The sequence below is a fragment of the Podarcis tiliguerta genome (assembly GCF_965153285.1).
Source record: "Podarcis tiliguerta genome assembly, chromosome: 13".
Lineage (NCBI taxonomy): Eukaryota > Metazoa > Chordata > Lepidosauria > Squamata > Lacertidae > Podarcis > Podarcis tiliguerta.
Genome location: NC_139546.1, coordinates 2,584,102 through 2,605,252, shown reverse-complemented (window position 1 = coordinate 2,605,252; position 21,151 = coordinate 2,584,102). Strand labels below are relative to the sequence as shown.

The window sequence follows — 21,151 nt, the reverse complement described above, 5'->3', positions numbered from 1 at the left end:
TTCAAACTGGAATAGAATCTAAATAATTATTGAAAGTCAGTTGAACCTGAATTCGAAGTTAACCAAAAAACAAACCCCAGTCTATTGATTCAGAAACAGATGCAGTGTTTTAACATTTGGTGGCAAATTCACTGGGTCAAGCAGAAGCTATAATGAGTGCTTAAAATCAGAATTTGGGAGTTGGTCTAGGCTTCTGTACCTGACTTACCTCATTAAGACTGCAATCTACTGTAACTTGCTAGGAAGTCATGAAACAAGTGAAAAAGGACAACATTTTTGTGTACTTTAAAATATATTACCCATGCGGCAGTGCTCAGCTAGCATCTATAGCTTTTTGCTATTGTTTATTATTGTTTCTTAACATTTGACCTAAAGGCTTGCATATGCAACAGCCCTTAGACTGCATCTTACATGGTTGGGGGGGTGGCTGTTGCGTCCTCCTCGCACCATGTTCCCCAGATCCCAGCCTTCCAAGATTGCTCAGGGATGGTGGCACGGGGATGTGGCAGTCATGTGCCCTTCAGTCCCAACCTTACCTTTGCTGGCGAGGCTGGGACCAAGAGGTGCGTGTCTGTTGCACTCTTCTCATGTCGCCCTCCCCAGATCCGCAGAGGGCAGCAGGAGGCAGCAGGGCAGGCACAGGGGGTACTGTTTGTCCTCTGCCCCTCTCCTTGCCCCCCTCTCTCTTTCACACACACACACAGGTGCCAATGAGACACACTCTGCCACTGCATTAGTGAAAATTGTGTAGCTGACATGCATTTAATATATTCACTTTGTATTTGAGCACCATTAGTCATTTATAAGACATGTGTTGGGCACATGTTATATGAAGTTAGGAGGCTCTCCTGGTAGTCAGCAAGTTTGTTTTCAGTTTGGCGCTAGCTATATACCTGTTTTTGTTCTATTGGATATTTTGGATATACTAGTTTTAATCAATTTAACCCTGGAATTTTTGTCTATTCCACCGCTTGCTGTTTTGTGCTTCTGTTATTTTTATTGTGTAAAAACTAACAGCCTCATACCTGGCATTGCTCAGGAATTCTAAGAAAACAAAAGATCAGTTCTGTTTTGAAAGGTCCATTCCACCATCTTGATTCAAAATGGTGTCCAATTGCATTCAAGGTAAGGTGAAAACCTGCTTCTTGATCTCAGGCACCATAATGCAGAAGTTGGTTACAAACTTAAGAGGTGCCCAGATGCCAACAGACAAAATAATTTCCTATAATATCTTGTAGATAGTAACTGTTAAAAACACTTGGCAAGCATTCTTAGGATGCAACACTATATATATATATATATATGCTTTCGTAGATTTTCACGGGTACAGGAATGCAGGTTTTGGTGTCCTCGGGTGTCTTCCCGTGTAAAAGTTGGGGTGTCTAGGCGACGTTTCGACGAGGTCTCACTCGTCATCTTCAGGCTGGTGCTTTCGGCTTCTTGTTACTGGAACAGAGCAGGATCTCAGTGTTTGAGTTCTTATAAATACTGTTGAGGAGGTGTGGTGTATAGCCTCCAATGTTCTGGGCAGAGAGGAGGTTCCCAGGCTAGTGTGCCTTTTCTTCTTTTGTTCCTTAATTACTTGAGGGATATCTTGAGTGATTTCTTGAGTGATTTCCTGAATCCCACTTAGGTGGGTCATTAGGTGTGGATTAGTTGCTAAAGCCTTCGTGTCTTGAACTCTTGAACTTTGTGAAGAGTTTTTCTGAGAAGATGGCTGTACTGCACTTGGTTGTGCTCTGGCTTGGCTTCGTGTATAGGGGCGAGCTGTGGTTTTGTGGCCTGTGCCAGCCAGATCTGTGTAGGGATTGCAGGGGGGTGCAGCATCCGGAGGTGCCACCCTGGTTTGGCTACTGGATGGTGTCTGTAATTTATCTGTGGAGAGGGTCTGGGTTTGGGTCTGGTGTGGTTGATTGGTGATGGCGTTCTGTGTGCCTCTGGATCTGGTGTCAGATTTTGTGGGGAGGGCTAATTTCCAGATGTCTGGCAAGCGGGATGTGTCGTCACGCTTGTTCATGTTGTGAGGGTGTTTCTCTATCTCGATGGCTTCCATGATTATTCTCTTGTGGTGATGTTCCATGTTAAAGAGCAATTTGGAATCTGCAAAATTAATTTCGTGTCCTGTTTCTTTCATGTGTTGGAAAAGAGAGGAAGTTTTTTCTTCTTTTTTGACGGCATTCTTGTGTTCTGCGATACGTGCATTTATTCGTCTGTTTGTTTGTCCAATGTACGTGGCTGGGCAGACTTTGCAGGGTATTTCATAGACCCCTTGGTTTTCCAACTGAATTTTATCCTTGGGGTTTCTGAGGATATTGGCTATTTTTTGGTTGGTGCAAAAGGCTGTTTTGATATTGTGTTTATGGAGGATTTTGCTAATTTTATCTGTAGTGCCCTTGATATAAGGAAGGAGGGCTATGCCATTGTTTTCTTCTGTGTCTTGGTTTTTGGGGGGTGTTTCTTTTTGGATTAGCTTCGTAACCCTGTTTTGCTGGTATCCATTGGCAATTAACACATTTGAGAGATTCTGTAACTCAGTGTTCAAGTGGTCTTCGTCAGCCAGGCGTTTGGTTCTGGAGATGAGAGTCTTGGCTACGGAGTTTATTTGTGCAGGGTGGTGGTGTGATTGTGCATGTAAGTAGCGGTTGGTGTGTGTTTTTTTCCGGTAGATAGTGTGTCCTAGGGAGCCATCAGGTTTTTTGTAGATTAGGACGTCAAGGAAGGGAAGTTGGTTGTTGGCTTCTATTTCCATAGTGAATTGTATTTTGGGGTGTAGGCTGTTGAGATGTGTGAGGAAGCTATCCAGTTTTTCCTTCCCGTGTGGCCAAATTACAAAGGTGTCGTCAACATATCTGAGCCAAAGTTTGGGTTTGTGTTCTGACTTGTCTAAAGCATTGGTTTCAAAGTGTTCCATGTACAGGTTAGCGATGACCGGTGAGAGGGGTGATCCCATAGGTGCTCCTTCTATCTGTTTGTATCTTTGTCCATTGTGGATGAAGTACGTGTTGGTTAGGCAGTGGTTGGTCAGGTCCAAGATGTATTCGGGGGGATTGTATTTGTTTTGAATGGCTGTCAAGGCTTCATTAATGGGCACTTGTGTGAAGAGAGATACAACATCGAAGCTCACAAGTAGGTCATTGGGTTGTAGGTTTTGCTTCTTTATTGTTTCTATGAACTGGAAGGAGTTTGGAACGTGTGAAGAGATGGATTCTGCATAGGGCTGAAGTTGCTTGGCGAGAAATTTAGCGAGATTTTGTAGAGATTTTTTTTTGTAGAAATTTTTTTGTAGAAATTTTTTTGTAGAAATTTAGCGAGATTTTTTTGTAGAAATTTAGCGAGATTTTTTGTAGAGATTTTTGTCTACAAAATCTCGCTAAATTTCTCGCCAAGCAACTTCAGCCCTATGCAGAATCCATCTCTTCACACGTTCCAAACTCCTTCCAGTTCATAGAAACAATAAAGAAGCAAAACCTACAACCCAATGACCTACTTGTGAGCTTCGATGTTGTATCTCTCTTCACACAAGTGCCCATTAATGAAGCCTTGACAGCCATTCAAAACAAATACAATCCCCCCGAATACATCTTGGACCTGACCAACCACTGCCTAACCAACACGTACTTCATCCACAATGGACAAAGATACAAACAGATAGAAGGAGCACCTATGGGATCACCCCTCTCACCGGTCATCGCTAACCTGTACATGGAACACTTTGAAACCAATGCTTTAGACAAGTCAGAACACAAACCCAAACTTTGGCTCAGATATGTTGACGACACCTTTGTAATTTGGCCACACGGGAAGGAAAAACTGGATAGCTTCCTCACACATCTCAACAGCCTACACCCCAAAATACAATTCACTATGGAAATAGAAGCCAACAACCAACTTCCCTTCCTTGACGTCCTAATCTACAAAAAACCTGATGGCTCCCTAGGACACACTATCTACCGGAAAAAAACACACACCAACCGCTACTTACATGCACAATCACACCACCACCCTGCACAAATAAACTCCGTAGCCAAGACTCTCATCTCCAGAACCAAACGCCTGGCTGACGAAGACCACTTGAACACTGAGTTACAGAATCTCTCAAATGTGTTAATTGCCAATGGATACCAGCAAAACAGGGTTACGAAGCTAATCCAAAAAGAAACACCCCCCAAAAACCAAGACACAGAAGAAAACAATGGCATAGCCCTCCTTCCTTATATCAAGGGCACTACAGATAAAATTAGCAAAATCCTCCATAAACACAATATCAAAACAGCCTTTTGCACCAACCAAAAAATAGCCAATATCCTCAGAAACCCCAAGGATAAAATTCAGTTGGAAAACCAAGGGGTCTATGAAATACCCTGCAAAGTCTGCCCAGCCACGTACATTGGACAAACAAACAGACGAATAAATGCACGTATCGCAGAACACAAGAATGCCGTCAAAAAAGAAGAAAAAACTTCCTCTCTTTTCCAACACATGAAAGAAACAGGACACGAAATTAATTTTGCAGATTCCAAATTGCTCTTTAACATGGAACATCACCACAAGAGAATAATCATGGAAGCCATCGAGATAGAGAAACACCCTCACAACATGAACAAGCGTGACGACACATCCCGCTTGCCAGACATCTGGAAATTAGCCCTCCCCACAAAATCTGACACCAGATCCAGAGGCACACAGAACGCCATCACCAATCAACCACACCAGACCCAAACCCAGACCCTCTCCACAGATAAATTACAGACACCATCCAGTAGCCAAACCAGGGTGGCACCTCCGGATGCTGCACCCCCCTGCAATCCCTACACAGATCTGGCTGGCACAGGCCACAAAACCACAGCTCGCCCCTATACACGAAGCCAAGCCAGAGCACAACCAAGTGCAGTACAGCCATCTTCTCAGAAAAACTCTTCACAAAGTTCAAGAGTTCAAGACACGAAGGCTTTAGCAACTAATCCACACCTAATGACCCACCTAAGTGGGATTCAGGAAATCACTCAAGAAATCACTCAAGATATCCCTCAAGTAATTAAGGAACAAAAGAAGAAAAGGCACACTAGCCTGGGAACCTCCTCTCTGCCCAGAACATTGGAGGCTATACACCACACCTCCTCAACAGTATTTATAAGAACTCAAACACTGAGATCCTGCTCTGTTCCAGTAACAAGAAGCCGAAAGCACCAGCCTGAAGATGACGAGTGAGACCTCGTCGAAACGTCGCCTAGACACCCCAACTTTTACACGGGAAGACACCCGAGGACACCAAAATATATATATATATATATATATATATATATATATATATATATATATACACACAATTACATAGGAGCAAGTTGCTTTGAACCCAAAAGGGCATACTTCTGAATAGGTATGTACAGGATGGTGCTCTTTAAAATTCACAAATAATGAAAAATAAATTCTGTCTGATGGTATACTTTTCCCTTCTTCACTTTGGTTTGCTGCCTATCACCCAGTCAGTGTTCCCTGGGGAAATTTGTCTTTGGTTCAATTCACAGCTGTCCTTTCTCTCACTACCTTTGCACTGATTGTGAGTGCTCAGACCCCATCCCTAGATTTATATACCTGTCAAAATCAATTGCCATTCCCCCACAATGTTCTGATCTTTTCCCACACTTCCCAGCCATAATTTTTCATGCATATGTCTCCTTCTTTATTCCCAATGCAACAAACTTCTTTTATTTCTCTACACTTGTTCAGAAACGTTGACATGTACACTGCATGTTTTCAGGTATCTACTTTCCTTTCCTTGTTTTAGTCTACAAAATCTTCAGATTATATATCCTGAGACTGGCAGAATGGAAAGTCACTGTCGGTAAACCTCACCCCTATATCACCCCAACTGCAATATGTGGACAATAATACTGACCTACCTTAAGGAGTTGTTTGAAGTAGTCAGGATTTTAATAAAGGGCTATATAAATACTCATCATCATAATTTGTTAAAAATTATGGGTAGTAATCATCTAAGTTTTACGCAGAGTAGATACACTGAAATTAATGAAACTGACTAAGTTGTGCCCATTAATTTCAATGTGCCTACTATGAGTAAAACTTACTTGACTATCACCTGCTAAGTCACATGTCTCACTCTTTGAATGACAGTTCCAATTCTAAGTTTACTGGCTTTTTGGCACATACAGATTTAATATACTAGTCATGGATGTAGCCAAGATGGGGCAGGGAGGGGCAATTGCTCCCCCATTAAGAAAAATCAAGAAAATATGTAGCTAACTGAGGTTCTGCCCCCCCCCCATAAAAGGCCTGCTCCCCCTAACAAAAATCCTGGCTACACCCATGATACTACTTCTATGTACCTATCTCACTTCAAGGTTAAGACTGCAATTCTATTCTCACTTACCTGGGAGGAAGCCCACTGCAAAAACTTATTTCTGAGTAGACATGCATGCAACCCATCAAACAACCACTGGTGGTCTCAACTCCACAGTTAATGTGGTTAGCACGTACCTGCCTTGTTATACGTTAGCATGGCAGCAGGTACCTGTTAGGATCCCATCCCCACAGACACAGCGATAGGTGTTATGCTTGGAATTGTGATATCGCAAGCCAAGTACCTGTTAGTCTGACCTGCTGGGTTCCTGCCTCTCTCCACCTGGCCCAGGGTGGGGTATTTTGGGGAAAGTTTTGTCGGGAGTTTTTGCTGTTACCGATATTCATTTTTTGTATCTTTATTTTTATGTGGAAATTGTTCAGTTTGCTTATGTAGTTTTTGATGTGTTTTACTTATTTTTATGACTACCTTCTTATGTTTGTAACTATGTAAATCTTTTCATATTGTAAGCCACCTTGAGCATGGTTTTTAAATGTGGAAACGCGGCATACAAATAAAATGATGATGATGATGATGATGATGATGATGTTAGCAGCAATTATTTCAGGCAAATTGTTTTTAACCAAGTTGTGTCTGTACCTGGGAGGAGGACAACCTCCATTTCCAAGATACTACTTGACTCACGGCTCCACATTCTGAGCTATTTGTCCATTCACACATACAGTATACATTTTCTCAAGGTTATTGCCCAGACCTGCACCTTTTTAATTAAATACATTACAATTTAGAACAACACATATATTAATGCATTCATGGAATATACTATTCACTAGCTCCCTTTACACTTTTTTGTTTTGATGTTGTTCATTTTATATGTTTTATAGTTAACATGACCTGAGTTTAGCGAGACATGAATGAACCATAGTATCTTCAAATTTACTTGAGAGTAAATGCGCAAAACAACCTAAAGCATAGTTTCACTTGCCCATCTGCTTTGAGTGTGCTGTGAAGCATGACTGCTCCACCTGTAGCTAAATCTCATTTGGGATTCAGCAGCCTCCACACTTGCCTGCAATGTGCCCACAGCCTAGTCTCTCTCCCATCTGACAAGCTTTATTTGCACTTTGGTTCACAATAAATATACTTAACCTTGCCCTCTCTAGAATCCACACCTCACCAAATTCCTCCATGAGATGGTCTGAGGGCTATTAAACTCCCCCCCCCCGCCCCTTTAACATGGCTAGGAAGAGCTGGAGAATCTGGAACAGGCAGAAAGTGCTTCCCCTGCTGATGTGCAGGCTGCAAATGAGGGTGCAAATGCCACTGGAGTGTTAGGAGGTGATGCTGTGACAGCCATGTTTGTTCACCATACAGTATCTCAGAGAATCATCATGTCTTGATGCTCTCAGGGCCATTTGTGGCCTCTGTTAAGTTGTGGGTGAACATATCGGACGACACAGCGATTCTCCAAACAGCTCTTGTTTATTCACAGGCCAGGACAGAACTGAACTGAAGGGCTCAGCCTGCTTATATAGAGCTCCAGTACCACGTTACTGTAACAACTTTCTAAAACTATCCAATCACTGAACGTCACTTTCGATCCTTCATTTGCATAACTATCCACAGTATCCTCCTGCTGGCCCAGGGTGAGAACTTCAGTACATAACAGCCTCACTTGAATTCAACATGTGTCAGTAATGGTAGCAACTGCATAATTTTACAGTTTCTCCTTTTAAAGTGTTGATCCTTCAAAAACCTCAACTGTGCTCTGAATCTAATGCTAGTCTATGAATACACTGCCATATAACCAAAGGGCACAATTTGTCTAGACATTACATCCATAGCACTGAGTAATTTCTTTCTAGCTATTGATTATCTAATGATCCTTTTAACAAGGCACTCCTGTTATGTCTGATTGATGTGGGGAATACATTTCCTCCTTCCTTTTCAGAAGTGAAATGTCAATTTGGAGATGGAAGATCAAAACCATCACACCAATTAAACTTCTGCTATATTGCTTCCTTGACATACACAACAAATCTATATTACTGCGTCTGTGATTTTATATAGCTAGAATGCAAAAGGTAATAAAATTAGCCAAGTAACAATGGCAATAAGGATCATTTAAATGGCTCTTTCAATACAAAGCACTTCATGTTCATTACTTCCCTGCAATCCTTACAACAACTCTGTAAGGTAGGTTTGTATTACCGTATTACTCCCATATTGCAGATGAGGTGCTGAGACAGACTAAAATGGGTGTATCTTTGTATCCTAGTCTTTTAGTCTATGCTGCTAAAAGCAAAGCATCTGGTAATTCAACATGCTACAGCTATTTATAAATTCTATCCGCTTAGAACAAGTGTAGACTTTCACAATACAGCACAACACACAAGCAGTGAGAACATGCATAAGAACATAAAGAGAGCCTGCTGGATCATGCAGTGGCCCATCTAGTCCAACATCCTGTTCTCACAGGGGTCAGCCAGGGAGCAGAACATGAGCCCAAGAGCAGCAGAACTCTCCCCTCGCGTGGTTTCCAGCATTTTGAAACAGTGCTGTCTCCAACTGTAGAGGCAGAGCATGGCCTTCAAGGCTAGGAGCCACTGACAGCCCTCTCCTCCCATGAATTGGTCAAATTCACTTTTAAAGCTATCCATGCCAGTGGTGGCACATATCTTCCCAGCGCCCGAGGTGGGTGCGCCTGGGTGTGACGCGCAGTGTAAATTAATAGTTTTTAAGTGAAAGAATAAGAGCTTTACTAAGTTAAAATGCTGTTGTTGTTTAGTCGTGTCCGCCTCTTCGTGACCCCCTGGACCAGAGCACGCCAGGCACTCCTGTCTTCCACTGCCTCCCGCAGTTTGGTCAGACTCATGCTGGTAGCTTCGAGAACACTATCAAACCATCTCGTCCTCTGTCGTCCCCTTCTCCTTGGGCCCTCCATCTTTCCCAACATCAGGGTCTTTTCCAGGGAGTCTTCTCTTCTCATGAGGTGGCCAAAGTATTGGAGCCTCAGCTCCACGATCTGTCCTTCCCGTGAGCACTCAGGGCTGATTTCCTTCAGAATGGATACGTTTGATCTTCTTGCAGTCCATGGGACTCTCAAGAGTCTCCATCAGCACCATAATTCAAAAGCATCCATTCTTCGGTGACTGAGTTAAAATAAACTTTTTCATAAACAACATGGTTCCAAACAGTTTGACTGAGATTACATACTGACTCTGCTCACCACTGAGGCAGACTGACTCTGACTGAAATCTTACAGAGAACACAGAGAGAAAATGGCTGCCACTTATAAAGAGAATGAGTCCCATGTCAGAGTGACTCAGCAGTTAGCAGTTAGGCCTGAATAACTTGAGTAGGCCCAAACGACTGTGCAGTCTCAGCACTTCCCGGCCTGCTTGGCTGCTTCTGCTCTCGTGTGTCTTTGTCACATGCCAGGGTGCACTGGGGGTCAGGGCATGGAGGGTGAGGTGAGGAGAACGCAGCAGGGCAGGCAGGCATCCTTCCAATCCGCCCAGTTGGCCTAAGAAGCAAAATGCTACCCTGGAAGAAACCGCCCCCAGAGCAATGGCCCCCCTCACGCTGCCCCCACTATGCCTCTGAGTGACCATCACTGTCTCCTGGGGAAGCGAGTTCCATAGTTGGACTACGCCCTGCATGAAGAAGTACTTTCATTTATCAGTCCTGGCTTGCAAAACTATTGAGAATGTCGCCGTGATCAGACTGTATCTGGTTGGCACAGGGGACCCACAGAATAGACCCAGCCAACAAGGCCCTTTACATTTGAGTAGGGGCAGCTCCACGCAGTATGTCTGCAGTGGGAAATATCTGTGTTAGACATTGCACACGTCCAAACCCAGATTGGCTTAGGTTTTTTTGTCTGAGATGCCTTCAGGTCACTCCCAATCAGAGCTACTTTGGATGAAGAAGGCCACAAAACCATGCGCTGTTGAGTGCCCTGGAGCACCAAGCCATAAGACACCTTCAACTGAGACCTCAGCTGAGACCTCAGTTGCAAGGGGCATAGGGCTTGGTAAGTTACTTCTCCACAAAAAAACCAGCTAGCAACCTTTAAAGATGCTCTTTCTCAGCCATTGAGAGGCTATGTTATGAGTGGCCTGTGATATCTTGATATAGTCAGAAACTGGATTGAAGATGTATAGATTATTGTGCCTTTGATGTATTATTTGAACATGGAGATTTGGACTTCTACTTTAAGACTTAAATGTTTCGAGAAATAGGAAGCTCTAGCAGCATTAGATAAGTGGCTGAAGCTTTAATAAACACTGATAACATTTGATATTTTAAGGACTTTAATATTGAAGCAACTGGATGAAAGATTTGATTTCACATCCAGCTCCCTATACAGGAAATTAGTATGCAATCGAGTCTGATGAGGAACTGAAGGGATTAGGGATTCCAAAAATCTATTCTGTGCACTTTAAATGCTGTGGGATATTTATGAGATTATTTTAATTCTCTCTTTTGATTATTTATGATTATTTTGAGACTGAGCTATTATTTTAGGATACTGAGCTACATTCATACTTTAACAATTTGTAATTAGAGAACTGGAAAATGATCAAGAGGATCAACTAGCTGAAAGAAGAAAGGCTGTGAATATCTAAGGAAAAAATATACTGCCATCAAAATATAGCAGGGAAAGGAATTCCAAGATGCACCTTAGGAATGTCTTAATTGTGGAAAGACAGACCATTTTTGCTTAGTTAAAAAGAAAACTAAATCTGTAAGGAATAAGTTGACACAGGTACTTTAAGTATATATTGTCGAATTACTGTCAGTTAACCATTTTATATATAATTAATGCTTACAGTAATGGTTTGTTAAGAATGTTAACTGTCAGGCAGAGGGATAGTGAAAGCCAAGTGGAATTTTTAATACTGGGACACTGTGCTTGGACAAAGTGGTTAACAATTCATAGAATCATAGAATCATAGAGTTGGAAGAGACCACAAGGGCCATCGAGTCCAACCCCCTGCCAAGCAGGAAACACCATCAGAGCACTCCTGACATATGGTTGTCAAGCCTCTGCTTAAAGACCTCCAAAGAAGGAGACTCCACCACACTCCTTGGCAGCAAATCCCACTGTCGAACAGCTCTTACTCTCAGGAAGTTCTTCCTAATGTTTAGGTGGAATCTTCTTTCTTGTAGTTTGGATCCATTGCTCCGTGTCCGCTTCTCTGGAGCAGCAGAAAACAACCTTTCTCCCTCCTCTATGTGACATCCTTTTATATATTTGAACATGGCTATCATATCACCCCTTAACCTCCTCTTCTCCAGGCTAAACATGCCCAGCTCCCTTAGCCGTTCCTCATAAGGCATCGTTTCCAGGCCTTTGACCATTTTGGTTGCCCTCCTCTGGACACGTTCCAGTTTGTCAATGTCCTTCTTGAACTGTGGTGCCCAGAACTGGACACAGTACTCCAGGTGAGGTCTGACCAGAGCAGAATACAGTGGCACTATAACTTCCCTTGATCTAGATGCTATACTCCTATTGATGCAGCCCAGAATTGCATTGGCTTTTTTAGCTGCCGCGTCACACTGTTGGCTCATGTCAAGTTTGTGGTCAACCAAGACTCCTAGATCCTTTTCACATGTACTGCTCTCAAGCCAGGTGTCACCCATCTTGTATTTGTGCCTCTCATTTTTTTTGCCCAAGTGCAATACTTTACATTTCTCCCTGTTAAAATTCATCTTGTTTGTTTTGGCCCAGTTCTCTAATCTGTCAAGGTCGTTTTGAAGTGTGATCCTGTCCTCTGGGGTGTTAGCCACCCCTCCCAGTTTGGTGTCATCTGCAAATTTGATCAGGATGCCCTTGAGTCCATCATCCAAGTCGTTGATAAAGATGTTGAATAAGACCGGGCCCAAGACAGAACCCTGTGGCACCCCACTAGTCACTCTTCTCCAGGATGAAGAGGAACCATTGATGAGCACCCTTTGGGTCCGGTCAGTCAGCCAGTTACAAATCCACTGAGTGGTAGCATAGTCAAGACCGCATTTTACCAGCTTCTTTACAAGAATATCATGGGGCACCTTGTCAAATGCCTTGCTGAAATCAAGGTAGGCTACATCCACTGCGTTCCCTTCATCTACCAGGCTTGTAATTCTGTCCAAAAATGAGATCAGGTTCGTCTGACATGACTTATTTTTCAGAAATCCATGCTGACTATTGGTGATCACAGCATTCCTTTCTAGGTGCTCACAGATTGTTTGCTTAATGATCTGCTCCAGAATCTTCCCTGGTATTGATGTTAGACTGACTGGGCGGTAATTATTTGGGTCCTCTCTTTTCCCCTTTTTGAAAATAGGGACAACATTTGCCCTCCTCCAGTCTGCTGGGACTTCGCCTGTTCTCCAGGAATTCTCAAAGATGATTGCCAGTGGTTCTGAGATCACATCTGCCAGTTCTTTTAATACTCTTGGATGCAGTTCATCTGGCCCTGGAGACTTGAATACATCTAAACTAGCCAAGTATTCTTGTACTATCTCCTTAGTTATTCTGGGCTGTGTTTTCTCTACTGAATCATTTGCTCCAAATTCTTCAGGTCGGGCATTGTTTTCTTTATCGGAGAAGACTGAGGCAAAGAAGGCATTGAGGAGTTCAGCCCTTTCTGTGTCCCCTGTTTGCATTTCACCATCTTCTCCTCTGAGTGACCCCACTGTTTCTTTGTTCTTCCTTTTGCTACGAACATACCCATAAAAGCCTTTTTTGTTGCTTTTAACCTCTCTAGCAAGCCTGAGTTCATTCTGTGCTTTAGCTTTTCTGACTTTGTGTCTACACGTGCTGGCTATTTGTTTGAATTCCTCTTTGGTGGTTTCCCCCCTTTTCCATTTTTTGTACACATCCTTTTTTAATCTTAACTCAGTTAAAAGTTCTTTAGATAGCCACCCTGGCTTCTTTAGGCACCTTCCATGTTTCCGTCTCATTGGTATTGCCTGAAGTTGTGCTTTTACTATCTCCCTCTTAACAAACTCCCAGCCATCATGAACTCCCTTTCCTTTTAGTATTACTGTCCATGGGATCTCACCCAGCACTTCCCTAAGTTTTATGAAGTTGGCTTTCTTAAAGTCAAGAAATTGAGTCCTAGTATGCTTGGCTGCTCCTTTCCGTTGTATAGTAAACTTCAGAAGAGCATGATCACTTGCGCCTAATGATCCTTCCACTTCTACCCCATTAACCAGGTCATCGACATTGGTTAGGACCAGATCGGTTAGGACCAGATTGGTTAGGACCAGATCTAAAATGGCTGTTCCTCTTGTTGCTTCTCCCACTTTCTGGACAATGAAGTTGTCTGCAAGGCCAGTGAGGAATCTGTTTGACCTTATACTCTTGGCTGAGTTTGACATCCAACAAATATCCGGGTAATTGAAGTCCCCCATTACTACTATCTCCCTTCCTTTTGCTTGCTTGGCCATCTGTTCCATGGGAGTCATGTGGGCACATGTGAATTCGAAGGGGATGAAAACCTCTCTGACATTTGCTTAAATCTGGGTATGTGTGTGATCTTAACCACATAGCCATGTATCAATAAATACTTCTTTAAAACTCTGTTCCAAGTGGCCTCTTTAAAAAGGGACGGGTCTTTGTGTATGTTTTACTCAGAGCCTATGCACCATGTTACACAGTAAAATAACTATGGACTCTCCCCTTAAGAATAGCCCAACCTAGGAAAAATCTTACTGCTGTCTGCATATATAGCCCCATTTAATACATCTGTTATGCCAGCATCTCTATGGAGCCTGAATGAAAAAAAATCAAGCTTCAACAGACAACATACAGATCACCTTCAGACTTGCTCCAAAGGGACCAAACTAGGTTTCATTTTACTCTGTAGCCACCATTTCTAACAGTGCATTCCTATTCATGTCTACTTTGAAGTAAGCTTCTATGTTAATGAAGATGCACTCACATATATATCAGCAGCTCTTGCCACATTCAACTTCTACAGATTTCTGCCATAAACAACAGCAGGTGGTAGAGAGAGAGAGCTACTGTTTTTGTGGGAAACAAAAGAATAACTTCCCAGAAACTATTGAAGCTGTTTTGACAGTTCCAGTGAGAATCGCTCATTAAGAAAAATTAATGTTTTGTGACACTGTATTTTGGAGAGAAGGGCCCTTCTCCAGTATTAACTGAAGCAAAGAGACTTCTAATTTCCAGATCTCTTACATTAGCAGGTTAGAAGAAACTGTCTATCAAAAAGCTGGTTTCCTGTTACACCAGGTCTGTTTTAATAGTATGGAGCAGGGGTAGGCAACCTAAGGCCCATGGGCCACAAGCGGCCCACGGGGGTCATTTAACCGGCCCATGAGCCGCACCTGAACCGAGCTGCGCAGATGCTGGAAATCGTGGTCGTGCGCACGATCCGGCCCACAGAGGGATCTCCACTGGAGTGAACCAGCCCAGGCGAGGTAAACCTTGCCGACCCCTGGTCTGGATGAAGTTTGGAAAAACTCGGAAGTCTGAAGCATTCAGTGCCTTATGCTAGGTCAGGCTACCTGTAGTGCAGGACTCTCGCCACCTCAGAAGTGTGCCCTCCAACACGTGCAGGGTGATGGTGGGGGCAGAGCACAGTATACTCACCCCTGCTCATGTATTGCTTTTACAGGTGAGCAGAACCAGGGCCGGCCCAAGACATTTTGGCACCTGAGGTGAAGCACAATATGGTGCCCCTCCCTGCCTGCCAAGGGAGTCAAGATCTACATCAGGATCTGCTGCCCCTGTGTATCCTGCTGCCTGCGGGGGTCACCTCACTCTACCTCATTGGTGGGCCAGCCCTGAACAGAATGCCTAAGAGCCCCATTCGGTCATTAAATTGGGCTGCTTCATTCAAAAAAGGCCAAATGCACTCTTTAAACATTTATTGCACAACATTTTGGGACTCCAAAATATCTGAAACATGGGGGGGGGGGCTATTCTCAGTCAGTGTAGACCAGCCTTTCTCAACCATGGTTCCCCAGATGTAGTTGGACTATAACTCACATCATCCCTTGCTAGCAGGACCAGTGGTCAGAGACAGTGGAAGTTGATTTTATCTTTCAGAGCCTGTGGAAGATCTTGTTCACAGACCTCGTGTGTCCTTTGGATAAGAGAGCATGCTAGAGACTTGCACTATTCCTGCAGTATCGGTTTGCATGTGAAGTTGCCTCCCACTGAGTCAGACTGTTGGTTCACCTAGTCCACTGTCACCCAGGGCCTTCTCAGTGGTGGCTGCTCCCAGTCTTTGGAACACTCCCTAGAGAAGCTAAACTGGCTCCCTTCTTTCTGTCCTTCCGTTGACAGGCGAAGACTTTCCTGTTCCAACAGGTTTGGGGAACGGACCGCTTTTAATGAAAAGGCTGGTGCTTTGCTGCTTTTATTGTAATTATCTGCATGTTTGCAATAATATATTTCGGCTTAATTGCTTTTTAATTATTTTTCTTATCTGTAAGCTGCCTTGAGTCCCTGTCAGGGAGAAAAGTGGGGTTTGAGTAACAACAACATAAGTAGTAACTTTCCAGAGTCCCTGGCAGCCATGGTACCTGAAATCCTTTAACTGAGAATGTTATGGACTGAATTTTGGGCCTTCAACAGACAATATATATGCTCTGCCATCAAGCTAAAGCTCTTCTCTGGTACTCTGTTTACGTATATATTTGTTTCTTTACAGAATATCAGTTTCTCAAAACTGAAACAACCATCCCTGAATCATGCTGACAGAAAAACACATGTGCCCCAATGTGCTTCAGTTTTAGCAGACAAGCTAAAAGCCTTCAACATCCTGTGCACCCAAAATTCAAGCCTTCTACACAATGTTTTTCATCAGCTCCCACTAGCTGGGCAACATCAGGATAAATTAGAACTAAAATGCCCGTGCATTTTCATGAGGACTTTTTATATAAAAAAATCACAAAGTGATGTAGGAAAGTGGAGAGCTGAATTTAACATGGAAAAAGTGAAAGAAACCAAAATTAACCCATTCATTTCCTCAGCTGAAGCCCGACTCCCCTTCCTTAGATGGCTGCCTGATTTCACTGCTGTAAATCAAGTGTATCCAACATGCCTGCCTACACTTATTCAGCAGGCTTTGTACTACTTATTTGCATCCTTTTGAACAGAGAAGAAAAATAATGCATCTTAATAATTTTATGCAGTGACATTCATTACACGCTCACTGGCACCTATGTGAAATGTGATCCTCTCAAGTGTGCATGTGTGTATTTCCACAGAAAGCTAGTCTTGTACAGTTTCTAAGCTGATTTGGAGGTCGGGAGGCTGTGTGGTTCTCACTCTCTCGGTGACCTAGTACACATCAAAATCTTGTTGTATTCTTTGGTAAACTGACTTGTTAATTCATGTTGCGTTGAGATGAGTAGCTTGTATTATTGTGGTTTTGGTTATGAATTTTGTTCTAATGCTATAATTGGGTTCCCCCCTATATTAGATGCGGTGGGGCAGATGGGGCTTGTCAACCTGAGAAGGTAGCCCTCCTATGAGAAGGAAAACTCTGATCCTAAACGTCCCCTGCCTTGTGGATTATCTTCAGGAGAAGAAAAGGCTCAGGAGTAAACCCTACACAAATCCAGAGCGGAGCCCCTAAGATGGTGGGATTGCACCTTGTACACCTTCTTCCAGAAACTCCCACGGCCAAGCTGGTGCCAAATGCATTGTTCTGCTTTCCTTTGGGCCACATCAGTGAGGCTGAGATGGCCCAGAACCTCCACACCCTGTGCCCTGGAGAGGTCACTTTGGTGCTGATAACACAGTGGCATGACTTTACCCCTGGAGGTGCAGTCCATTATCTCTCAAGACAGACGGATGCCAACAAAATGCTTTGGGAAATAAAAGTGAATAATAAGTATTAAATGAAATTGAAATAAAAATGAGGCCGGGAGGCTGTGATGTTGGCCCCTGGCCAATGTGATAGAAGATGCAAAGGCACAGTTTTGATTAAGTGCAAAGTTTAGGGCAGGTTGGGTGGGGGAAGACAGGCGAGAAACTTGCCTCACCCCCTTCTGGTCTACCTACTGGGTTTTGACACGGTACACCTACAAGCTCTGACTGAAGACAAAAGCTGGTGATCAATTTCCTTACAGTAAGATTATAGGCTTTAACAGTTCAGCACTAATATATATCACTTAAACAAAATAACAGAGGCTGCAAGTCACTGAAGTGACAGGACTGAATATGAAACCTGTAATTATGCATTTAATCATTGACTAGGCCCTTTCTTCATTCTGCACTCATTTCAGCACAGGGACATAATTTTGCAGCTAGCACAAGTCATGACCCAAGAGGCAGTTAAACAGCTGTGTAAAATAGAATGGTCTTTTTTTATTCCAGCTCACAAATAGAAGTCTTTCAGTCTAGTAGTAATAACAATAATTTATTAAATGCCAGAAACAGCTTTGCAAAGCAGTTGCTACTTCGAAAAATAACATAAATTTCAGCTCGCCTCTCCACGCCTGTGCTGTTGCATGCTTGCCAGCTCAGCAAGCCCTCCTCAAGACTAGAGGGGCCTTCATATCCTGGAGCATGCTCTGGAGTGGTACCCTCCTGTTGTACTTGAAGCACCCTTTTTGAAAAGATCATACAGGCCACCCCTGTTTTATAGCTATGAAGCCTTTCTCACACAGGTAAACAGAGAGCAACATCCATATAAGGCCTATACAAAGCCAGTCCAGCTGCACCCCTATCTGGACAGAAACAGCCCAACTCCTGTCATCTATGCTCTGGTAACCTCTAGATTAGATCACTGTAACATGTTATACATGGGGCTGCCTCTGAAGACAGTTTAGACATGTCAGCTTGTAAAGAGTTCAGCAGCCAGGTTGCTCACCAGGGCAAAATGGTTCGAGCATATAATGCAAATCCTGGACAGACTGCATTCACTGCTGATTACTTTCCAGGCCCAATTCAAAGTGCTGATTTTGACCTATAAAGCCTTAAATGGCTCAGGACCTCAATACCTAAACAACTACCTCCCCCTTTATGAGCAGACCTGGACTCTGTGATCATCATTTGATCTGAGGCCCTTCTTCATGTGCCCCCTCCATAAGAGGTCCGGAGGGTAGCAACACAAGAATGGGCCTTTTCTGCGGTGGCTCCCTTTGTGGAATGCTCTCCCCAGAGAGGTTCGTCTGGAGCCTTCATTACATATCTTTAGGCACCACACAAAAACTTTCTTCTATAACCAGGCCTTTGTCCTTTAACTATCTGTGGCCTTTTAGATGTGGATGGGATGCTTTTAATGTATTTATTTTCCCTCTTGGTTTTAACGTACTGTATCTATGTGGTGGTTTTTTGTTTGCTTGTTTGAAAGTTGCTTTGGATCAGACAAAGCAACTAACAAATTTAATAAAGTAAACAAAGAAACAAAATAAAATCGACAGAATATATATCCACTGGTGACAGATGGATCAGTGTGGTGCAATGCATGAACTGCTGGACCACAGCTCTAATGCTCAGCTGGTAAATTGTGCTAGTCATCTTTTTGTCTAACCACCAAGTTGTTGTGAGGATAAAATGGGAAAATGCAATGCACAGCATACTAACCCCTTAAAATAACAGACTTTTCTTAACCTGGATGAGTATGTATTTAGATTCAGGCAACAAAATGTCTTTGTTTGGATGCTATGCACTATAATACACTAGGTCCCCTATGCTCATACTACAGTACATAGGCACCATAGACCTATCAGTTCAGGAAACTGTCTACTTGGCTATTTTAATTACAGGTATGCATTTAGCCTGGATGAATTCCAACCAAATCAGGTAGACTGAAAGATTTTAGGCTCTCTGGGGGGTGAAGTGGGTATCCTCAAAGGTATTCCCAATCTGGAAGCTCCAGATACCTTGAAGTTGCAGAGAATCCAGAGAATGCTGACTTGGACTGTCTCTTATCAAATTATGACATTTCCCAAAGCTCTCCATATAATGACAGCAGGGAGGGAGAGGAGATGATGTAGTTTTCTTACAGACAACTCTTGCTACCAACCAAAGAACGACTTTTTTCAGGCTCCCATTTTTACTTCCAATTACGGTGCTTTTGGCAGGGATGTAGGAGGGAACACACCCGTTGTCAACTGAGCAGAAAACAAATCTCTCAAAACTCACATACCGTGTCATATTTATCATAACTACTGCACCAATTGTTCTGACATCTCGCAGGCCATTTTGGAGAGGTACCTCTATGATGTATGCTGTTTTCATAAAAATTGTGATAGGGAGGCAAGTCTTCTAACCTCGGGTCAAATTTTAAGGTGCAAAACTCTCTGACACCTAGCCAGAATTTCAGCAGGTTTCCTACCTTGAGGGACTTCTATGGCGTATGGTTTTCAAATTGTCCAGAATACAGTAGGAGAGATAAAAGGGAATCATTTTCTTAACCATGCCATTTAAAAAGCCTATCCTTTCAGAACACCCTCCCAACCTGTCCTTCTGACATCCTCCAATTTTGCCAGAAAGAAGAGTTATAGCCTTTTAAAATTTCCCCTTATTCATAAATGGAGCTCCCGTTCTCCAAAAACAAGGTTCTGATTTGAACTAGAGGCAAAGTAGGCAGCCTCCAAATTAGGGCCTGAAGCAAATCTTGCACTTGGTGCATACCCATAACTTAAAACAATAAATACCTTCCAATTTATTTTAATTTTTCACCAGAAAAACAAATCAATTAATCAAACTGCCAAGTGTTATTTTCTGATACTGAAAAGTTTTTAAAAACAAAAGCCGCAATTTTGAGCCTTTATTTTTTTTACACAGTGGTTTGTTTGCTTTTTAAAAAGAAACATAGTGCAACTGATTAAATTAGATGTCTTGACTTAAACCACTTACATGATTGCATGCAAAGGAAAAGCAGATGGTCTATGTTATGCTAATTTGATTTCTTGCTATAAACATTGATAGAGAAAAGGCTTCTGCTGAAATTTTTCAGGAAGATGGGTATGCTTTGTATTTCTTTAAAATGAATCCCATAATTCTATGAATTCTAAGCAAGCAAATCAGTCTGTCCAATGCATCCCCGCATTTAAAAAATCAAATATGTGTGTGTGATGCCCTACATGCTGTGTACATTGCAGTGCTTCCGTGACCTATTTATGTTATGAAGCTTCAACATCTAGACACTACTATAAATCTGAGGTTTCCTGTGTTCATACTTTTATTGCCAAACCTGTGTGCAGAAGAGAAGCATGGTACACATGAGTATCGCACACAACAAATCTGCAGGGAATAATCCCTCTCTTGCCCACACAACACCCTAAAATACTGTTAAACGACACAATATTACAGAATGCAGAAATTGTAAATAAGGGGCTACGGTCCCTACAGGAGTATCTTGATCTCAACCATAATAAAGAAACAGATTTAAATACAGTATGGGCTGCGAGCAAGGCGGTAATGAGAGGCTTTTTAATCCAATGAAGCTCACACCAGGAAAAAAATAAGAGAAAAAAAGAAACAGGAGATTCTGCAGGCCTTAACTGCTAAAGAAAAAGGAATTAAATATTAAACCTGGGAATAAAGATATTCTATGAGCAATCAGAATGATCCCAGCCCAATTTTCATTGTTGATTTCTATCAAGAGATAGAAATGAAAGTAAAATTAATGAAACATAAAAGTTTTGAATTCACAAATAAGCCAGGTAAATTGTTGACTTGGCAACTTAAAAAAGAAAGGCCACAATATGAAGTTCGGTTGGCATGCATGTCTTTCGTATGGGAAAGCTAAAACATATAAGAGTTTTATTAACCATTTTATCAGGAGAAATTTGTAGAGTCTGGGAGAACATAAAAATTTGCTGGAAAGAAAAATACCCCTATGGTTGTCC

General features: G+C 42.6%; 1 protein-coding gene across 6 annotated transcripts in view; it reads right to left on the bottom strand.

Annotated features, from left to right (window-relative positions):
* The window catches only part of LOC310661537 (poly(rC)-binding protein 3-like), a 246,593-nt gene that overhangs the window by 173,247 nt on the left and 52,195 nt on the right, over positions 1–21,151 (bottom strand). For 3 of the 6 annotated variants that reach the window (XM_083407851.1, XM_083407832.1, XM_083407837.1), the window contains exon 1: positions 9,549–9,610. The exons of the other annotated variants lie outside the window; for them this stretch is intronic. The gene's annotated coding sequence lies outside the window, so the exon portion shown is untranslated. Of the gene's footprint in view, positions 1–9,548; positions 9,611–21,151 lie in introns of those variants that run through there. 6 annotated transcript variants of the gene reach the window in all.